Genomic DNA, 8,700 nt, shown 5'->3' with positions numbered 1-8,700 from the left:
TTTTTTTTTTTTTTTTTTTTTTTCTTTTTTTTTTTTTGCGGTACGTGGGCCTCTCACTGCTGCGGCCTCCCCCGCTGCGGAGCACAGTCTCCGGACGCGCAGGCTCAGCGGCCATGGCTCACGGGCCCAGCCGCTCCACGGTATGTGGGATCCTCCCGGACTGGGGCACGAACCCGTGTCCCCTGCATCGGCAGGCGGACTCTCAACCACTGCGCCACCAGGGAAGCCCACTACTTTCTTCATTATAGATCCTGGGCAGTCATTTGTCTCCTTATGGTTTCACATTTCTCTATCAGTAACATGGATAATGACTATTTCCTTATGAGGCCCTATAGTTTATATATAGCCATCAAACTGTATACTGTTATATAACTCTAAAAAGTTCAATGAATATTCCATATTTCTGTCAGAGGTACTCAGGACATAGAGTTCATAACATCTTGCTTCATAAGAATTCAACATTTGCTAATGTATTTGTATTTTTTTCCCTCACAGCATCATGTAGAGTAACTCAGGATATGAACACCCATGTTTGATGTGAAAAAATGAAAACATGCTGAGAGGTTTTGACTTGTTCAGGTTGCACAGTGTCAGAGAGAGGATTGGAATTCAGATTTCTTAATGTGACACAGGCAGCTTCCCTAAAAATGTATATTACCTATGAAAGATAACCAGTTATTTGCAGATCAGTTTGAGATCTAGTGGATTTCTAGCACAGATAATATAATTATAGACAATATTGAGCTGGACTTGCAGAAATAAGAGAAAATTATATGAGGTAAAAGTGGATGCTTCTGATTTCCTGTAAAAGAGCAAGATACAAATTTGTTTTGTCACCTCAGGGTTTTCATGTCTCTCCAGGCTTGGGAAAAGCGCTGCTACTATCAGATTCGGGTATCTGAGTTCTTTCAGAGGGACTCCTCATCCTCCATCTCCATTCACCAACGAACCTGCATGACTCAAGCTAAAAAATAGTTCATGTGAGTGGAACAGAGGAAGATTGACCGTTGCTTCCTTATCAAAGTGTGTGACTAGCAGAGGGCTACCATTTGTGAGAGGGGGACAAACTATGGAACAGAGGCTCCTCCTAACTTGCAAGCAGGCATTGGTTTCAGGGAGAAATCTCTTCACATTTAATACAGATTTGTGTGTGTGTATTTGCTTTCTCCTATAGAGAGGATCTGTCATTTTCACCAGATTGTCTCCCAGGTGTGTTTGTATTGCTTTGAGGAGGATAGCGGTTAAGCACAGAACCTGGCACCAGATGCCTGGGAACACATCCTGGCAGTCCCTCCTATTGGCTATGTAGCCTTGGTCATGGTATTTAACCTTTATAAGCCTTAGTTTTCTGATCTGTAAAATAGGGTTAATAATTGTACCTACCTCATAGGGTTGTTGTGAGAACTGTGCCAGGCATATAAGAAGTGCATGAAAACATTAGCTATTGTTGTTACTGTTGTTAATGTTATCTGTAGACAGGTGAGAGCAGGAGAGCAAGAACATAAGGCTCCTTAATCCTTCCCTCTGTGAGAGGGCTGTCTTAACTTGCCCATGGTTCTAGCGTCAGGTCTCTCAGAATTTAAGACCCTCGTGTGACCACTGGACTACATACCAGTTTACTGGATGGATGACTCGTCATGTGGGCTTAGTTGCATGAAAGAGAGTAGTGGAGGCGAATAAACCTAGTGCCCAGGAAAACCCATTAGCAATAGCATCACCTCACATTTATTGATGGGATGCAGGGAACCGTGCACAGACCATGGTGGAACGTATGTCTCTGACCCTCAGAGGAATTTATACTTATTCACCTGGGACATGGAAGGGGATTTGAAGAGGGCTGTGATAGGACAAAAGTGGCATTCATGGTGTGCTCCTCAGACTGTAAGATACAGGATAAGTAGACCAAGGAAAGCAAGAGAAGGGATGATTTCTCCAAGAAGGCAGATGACAACAAAAGAGGAGGAACCGGGTAGAGCCCCCTAGTGGGGAGACAATAGAAAGACATTGAAGCTGAGGTTATTGAAATGGGTGAGGGGTTAGGGAGAAGTCATGGAACTGGTGATGTCAGGGAGAACTTGGTGGTAAATAGTGCTGCAGGGCTTCCCTGGTGGCGCAGTGGTTGAGTCCCCCTGCCGGTGCAGGGGACACGGGTTTGTGCCCTGGTCTGGGAAGGTCACACATGCCGCGGAGCGGCTGGGCCCGTGAGCCATGGCCGCTGAGCCTGTGCGTCCGGAGCCTGTGCTCCGCAACGGGAGAGGCCACAACGGTGAGAGGCCTGCGTAATGCCAAAAAAAAAAAAAAAAAAAAAATAGTGCTGCAGCAGGGCAGCCAGAAAATGAGTCAGTGGGAGAGGCTTTGGGATTGGACTTTAAGGCAGGTTTTGGAAACTTTAGGAGGGGTGAGGGTAGAAGCCCAACTGTGCTATTAATGCCACATCAGGAACATTTTGTACTTGATTCTTTCAAATGCTAGTACAGGGAGTGGGAGGCCAGGAATTGAGCTGGGGCCATCGAGGCTGTAAATCTTGTTCCGTATGGTGTTTGCAATTTATTATAAGAGCAATTTATTATAAAAACAAGTTGCTTTTATAATTATAAGTGCAAAATAATAAAGGGGGTAAACTACAAGAGAGATGGTGAGTGATTGGAACAGGGAAGGCTCCTTAGTGATTCTTCAAAGGTGAGCAGAATTTTAGGAAAGATGTTAGGGTTGTGGCTCTTTTGGGAAGCGAAGTGGAAGGCCAAGGAAAGGGGAGCTGAGAAGCGTTGCTCTTGACCTGTGGAGCATGCTTCAGGCCAGTCCGAGGCCTGGGGCCAAGAAATAATGTGGCCTGCCATCAATGGAGCTTTTGAGGAATGATCAGAAAGCAGGCTTTGCCTGAAACAAATAGGAGTAATGATGTTTGGGGTTAGAGAGAAGTCATTGAGTTTTGGTGAGGAAACAGACCCTTGGATGACACCTAAAGTTGTGTTTTCTCCTCCTGTCCAACATCAGAGACCCTGGCAGGATTTTGTGTGATCTCGGACTTGCCTGGATCATGCCCACAGTCCAGGGAAACAAAAAATCAGACTGGTTGGTGTGCTGCCTTCTCTCCTCAGCCCAGAGGTGGACAGGCTTCTTCTGGACTCCTTAGCAGAGGGCACTTCCTCAGGAAGTTTGCACTTCTGCAGACTGAACTTTGTTGTGGTTTGATGGTTTAAAAAAATGGAACCCACAAACCAAAACAACCCTCTTTCCCAACCACATTTTCCACTCTGCCTTCTTACCAGGGAAACAATCTTCTGTAGCCTTTGTTTCTGAAAGAGGCTACAGGTAATATCCAGCTGTAAGAGTATCCCTTCTCATCAGCAAACAGTTCAGGAACCTGAACTACAGACCAGACGTTTGTGTTTTACTCTGGAGGAAAAAGAAGCTTCTCCTCAGATCAGTGTCCAGATATCTGTCTCATAAGTAGTGGGTTTGTTTCTTTTTGAAAAACGTCCAGCCCATCCTGTTCTCCAGCCTTCTAAATAAATGCACTTAGAACACATGACATCTCTTTGATTTAAAGATACAAAATACCTCATAAATGGACCCTGCAAAACCTGGGCTCATTGGCTCTTGATGTGGGGTGTGTGAGCACATGGGACCTGGTTCCAGACAGTGCCTAGATGAGGAGCTAGATTAAGCAGTTATCTGTTGGCCAAAGTCATAACTACCTGCCACTCTCTTTGCCCCTCTGAGTGCGGAAGCTGAGCCCCATGGAAAAGACCGAATTTGAAGTTAAGACCTGGATTTGAGTTTGGGCTCTACTTACTTACTGGCTATGTGACTTTAAACAGCTCATACCAACCCCGCCTGCCTCGTAGTGTTGCTGTGAGGATTAAAATCAAAACAAGGATAGTGGATGTAAAATTGCATTTTTTTTTTTTTTCCGGTACGTGGGCCTCTCACTGTTGTGGCCTCTCCCGTTGCGGAGCACAGGCTCCGGACGCGCAGACCATGGCTCACGGGCCCAGCCGCTCTGCGTCATGTGGGATCTTCCCGGACCGGGGCACGAACCCGTGTCCCCTGCATTGGCAGGCGGACTCTCAACCACTGTGCCACCAGAGAAGCCCTAAAATTGCATTTTGAAGTCTAAGCTCCCTACAGATCCCTGTGTGTGTTTTGTTTATTTTGCTTTCTAAGGTATAATTCTTTTAATAAATAATAAAATTACATTGTTCCAAAATCAAAATACAAAAAAGTATACAAAGGGGAATCTTGTTTCCATCTCTGTCACTCTCTACTCCTTTCACCTCCCCTTCTTTCAGTTTCCCATTTCTGTTCATTTCTGTTGTATCCTTCCAGTGTGTTTTAGTGCAGCAAAGGTAGCATACCTTATGCCCCACTCTGCATCTTGCTCTCACTTCACTTAACAGCATGCCTTTGGGGCCTGTCACTACGTTTTCACATCAGCACAGCTTCATTATCTTCCATTGTCTGGATGTATCATACTTTATTTAGCCAGTTCCCTTACTAATGGAACTTGGGTCATATCCAGGCTTTTACTATTACAAACTATATTGCAGTGAGTTAATATCATACAATGATTAGAACAGTGCCTGACAATAGTAAGAGCTGAATAAATATTAACTATTATTGTGCCTAAATAAACATGTATTGTCTGCATGTAAGTACTGTTTTGTCTGTAAGATGAAGTTCCAGAAATGGCATTGCTTAGTGAAGAGGGTAAATGCATTTGAATTTTTTCTAGGTTGCCAAATTCCATTCCATAGGGATTGTGTCTTTTTGTACATTTGCAGCATACTCTTGTACAAATGTAAGGCATGCTTTCTTTACACAGTGGGTAACCAACAGAAGTGGTTGACAGATTGTCTCTTCTTAATTACCTGTTGAAATTGTGTATGTTCATAGCTGGGGACTAGACTGTGCTGAGGCCTTACTGAGTGGTGGATTTTTCACTGAGATTGTGTTTCTTATGTTTTCTTACCACTAACCCTACTTTTCTCTCTTATTTATTTTTTTAATATAGTAGCAGGAAAATGTTTTTAAGCATAACAAAAAAGCTAGAAGTCATAAAGGAAAAGATTGATAAATTTGACTTCATAAAATATAAAAAATTTTAGTATACTAGAAAAATACATCAACTAAATTAGAAGGCAAATTGCATAATAGTAAAAAAAGTTTGCAACATTATAATATATTAATATAGAGAGCACTATTACTGATCACTGTGAAAATGACAAACACACCAGTTAAAATTAGGCAGAGGTCCGAAACAGACTCTTTATAAAAGAAAACTGTAAATAGCAAGCACACACAGACAAAAGTTCAAATTGAACCCAAAAAGAAAGTTGTAATTATATATACCAAGTATTGATGAGGATATAAAGAAATTAAATAGATAATTAAGGATGTACACAAAGGTTTAGTTACAAAAATGTTAATAGCAGTGTTGTTTCTAAGCCTAAAAAAACAATCCAGATTCCAGCAGTAAGGGATTGATTAAATACATTTTGGTTTTATTCATACAAATTCAGCTTAAAAATTAAGATGTAGATAGATGTATTTTTTTATCAATGTGAAAAGAGCAATATTGGAAAACAGCATGTGTGGCACTCTAATAATAGAGCACGTATGATGTCTCATTTTTATTAAATGTACAGAATCTAAATGTACAGAGAGTATATGTAGAAACTTTTATCAGAGGATGATAAATCTGAATAGGGCTTATCCCAAGGTGGTGGGACTGTAGGCAGTTTTAAAATTTATATTCATCTTCTTACCATCCACCTCTTCCTTCTTTTTCTCATCTTCCTCCTCCTCCTGTGTTTCCAGAATTTTTTATAATGGGCATTAATTATTTGGGTAATCTTTAAGGAATCAAAAAGCAATATAACATTTCAGAATTTTGAGGGGAAAATCACCTACCCAGTGATATAAAATTATCATTTTGCTTTTTTTTTTTTTTTCATGTTTTCTCCCCCTGTGTATCTGGATTTTTAACATAGTTATATAGGATATGCCATTTTTATATACTTGTTTTTATATCCATGTTTTATATCCATGTTGCTATGTAGTCTTTGCAGCTTCATCTTAAATGACTGATTAATGTTGGGTGAAGTGGTTTCTCACTATTTATTAGGAAGTTTGAAATACGAGACAAGTGTCAGTAAAGCCTTTGCTTTCCTTTCTGGGAGCCTTTCTTCAGCCTTGAATTATCTGCATCAGGTGAAAGATTGGCAGTGACTTAATGAGGCTTTAGTCGTCTGGCTTCCTTAGGTCTGCGCTGCCAGACAGATCCATCACAGCAGAGCTGATAACTTGATTTTGTCATACCTTTTTTTAAAATAGCAAAAAAAAAATATATATATATATATATATATATTTTTTTTTTAACCACAAATAGTTTGTTAATGAGGTGAAATATTTCACAGAACAAAGCAAAAATATATCTAATTCATAAATGATAATATATTTATCACTTTAATTTAGTCTGAGAGGTTTAAAATTTAGATCTTAAGCAGGATTTCAGAAAACTGTTTTCTTAGGGTAAAGTTCTTCTTTCCCTTAAACGAGCCCATTCGAAACTCTTCTGTTTCTGAGTGAATTCGGCCTAACCAGCCTAGAGCTGTATCCACAGACACTTTTTCCCCTTACAGACCGATACTGCCCTTTCTCTTAACAAATACAGAAACATTGCCAGTGTCTTTGAGGGCCTGTTCACTTATTTTATTTCTTCCTCATAGCATGTAAACAAGACATTAAAGTTTAAACAAAATTTAATTTAGTTCCTAAAGCTGACTTTCTTTATCCATTTATCTGTTTCCCTGAATGCCTTGTTCCCTGAACTTCGGGATCCTTGGAGCAGGTTTTTTGTTTTCCTTTTTTTTTCTTTTTTCCTTTTTCCTTTGGGGAACACCAGTTTCTAATGGCCAGAGTACATAAGGGCTAGAAGCTGAAACTTTCCTCAAATCGAAATGGCCTCTTTCATCCTGCCTGAGTGGGTACCTTACTGCTCCTCTGCACAGCCGTCACTTGGGTTTTAGACACACTGATCCTAATCTTCTCAGTCAAACTCCAAGATACGCAGTATCCACAGTTACAGCAGCCACAAGTTCATTACCTACCCAGGGCGCAGTTACTTGGCAGCACCTAGACTGTAAGGTTTCTGTGGGCCCCCAAAGAACTCATATCCTGAAGAGAGAGACTAATCAAGGCAGGCCTTCTTGGCAGGGACACTGAAAGGGTGGATTACAATTGATAGGAGTTTTAATTTGTAAGGACTTACTCTTATCTCCTGCTTTTGGAACAAGATGCTGCAGATGTACTTATTGTCCATTTTCTCTGGGCATTCTTTGAAGACTCATTTGATTGTGTGATGATAGTATTGTCATAAGGATACAGAATTTTATTACGTGAATCTGCCTCTATGCTTCACCTGCCTCACTGCCCCGAGCTCCTCTAAGGATTTATTCAGCATGCATTAGGGTGAGGGGAAGGATGCCTAACGTCTCAAATGGTGTAGCGTTTGGTAGCCTGGTCTCCTGCCCACGAGAACTCTTAGACAAGGCAGATGCTGACTTTCTCAGGAAGCACTTACTTACATTTCTTGCAGCAAGAAATGGTACTGGTTGGCCCTTCAGCTGACCAAGCTTTGGCTGCTAGAACTTAGTGGCAGTAATGTAGGTGATGGTGGGGCCAGGGACTTTGGGATGGCGCACGGGCTACAGCGTTTATCTGTGTTCTTCTTCCCTGAGTCTCCTGTTGAGAAAGGAACACTGGATCGTGGGGGAGTGAGAGCCCTTGCACACTTTCCCGGACATTTTCTGGTGAGGGTAAACGTGCGGTGCCACATCAGGATGAGCTGTCTTTGACTGCTGTCGCAGGAGTAGAATTGGGCATAGATGAGCTCCCCCAAAGCAGTTGCGTTTTCAAGTTAAATAATGTCCTCTGTCACACCATTTAGCTTATAAAATTAGACTTAACCGTCACGATGCCTTTTAATTATTTAAGTCAGTCTTGCTTTTAGAGCAGCAGTTCTCAGAGTGTGGTGTGAGGACCCCTGCCGGGTCCCTGGGACCCTTTTAGGGCATCTACAAGGTCTTCCTTCTCAACAACGTATCTGTGTGAGGCCGGATTTGCCTCATCTACTTCATCCAAAGCAACAGATTGCACACAGAAGCAGGTACAAGAATTTAGCTGTCTTCTGAATTGTAACGTAATGCCACTTTCCTGACTAAAATTTATTTTGGTTTGAAAGATATAATTATTTTTCCTAAAAATATATTATTAATATTCACGTTTTTTAATTCTTATTTTTAAATGCACCAATATTTTTAACTTTCTGTTTTAATTTTTACTACGGTAAATATCAGTAAGTATAACCCACATAACCACCTTTTTAGGGTCCTCAGTAGTCTTGATCCTGGGGCCAGGAAGTTTGAGAACCAATGTAGAAGATCACCTTAGGAGAAATACTACCTCCTCTCCCATCCTCTTGGTCCTGTGTAGTGGGAGATGCTATAGCGTAGACCTAGATTTGCACAGACACTTTCAGAGAAAAATTGCTCAAGTGTCTAGTATACAGCAGGTGCCAGATATGATAAGATGATGATGATGATGAAGAGGAAGATTGCTAGTTCCTGTGAGTCCTTGGGTGTGTAGGTCACGCAGTACCCCTGTGTAGGTACACAGTTTTGTCCTCTGTGCTCTTTC

The 8,700-nt window shown here is 41.4% G+C and overlaps 1 protein-coding gene across 2 annotated transcripts in view; it reads left to right on the top strand.

Annotated features, from left to right (window-relative positions):
* The window catches only part of BLMH (bleomycin hydrolase), a 45,542-nt gene that overhangs the window by 34,887 nt on the left and 1,955 nt on the right, over nucleotides 1-8,700 (top strand). The gene's annotated exons all lie outside the window — the stretch shown is intronic.

Source organism: Lipotes vexillifer, unplaced genomic scaffold (genome assembly GCF_000442215.2).
Source record: "Lipotes vexillifer unplaced genomic scaffold, Lipotes_vexillifer_v1.1 scaffold216, whole genome shotgun sequence".
NCBI lineage: Eukaryota > Metazoa > Chordata > Mammalia > Artiodactyla > Lipotidae > Lipotes > Lipotes vexillifer.
This window is presented reverse-complemented; position numbering and strand designations above follow the sequence as displayed.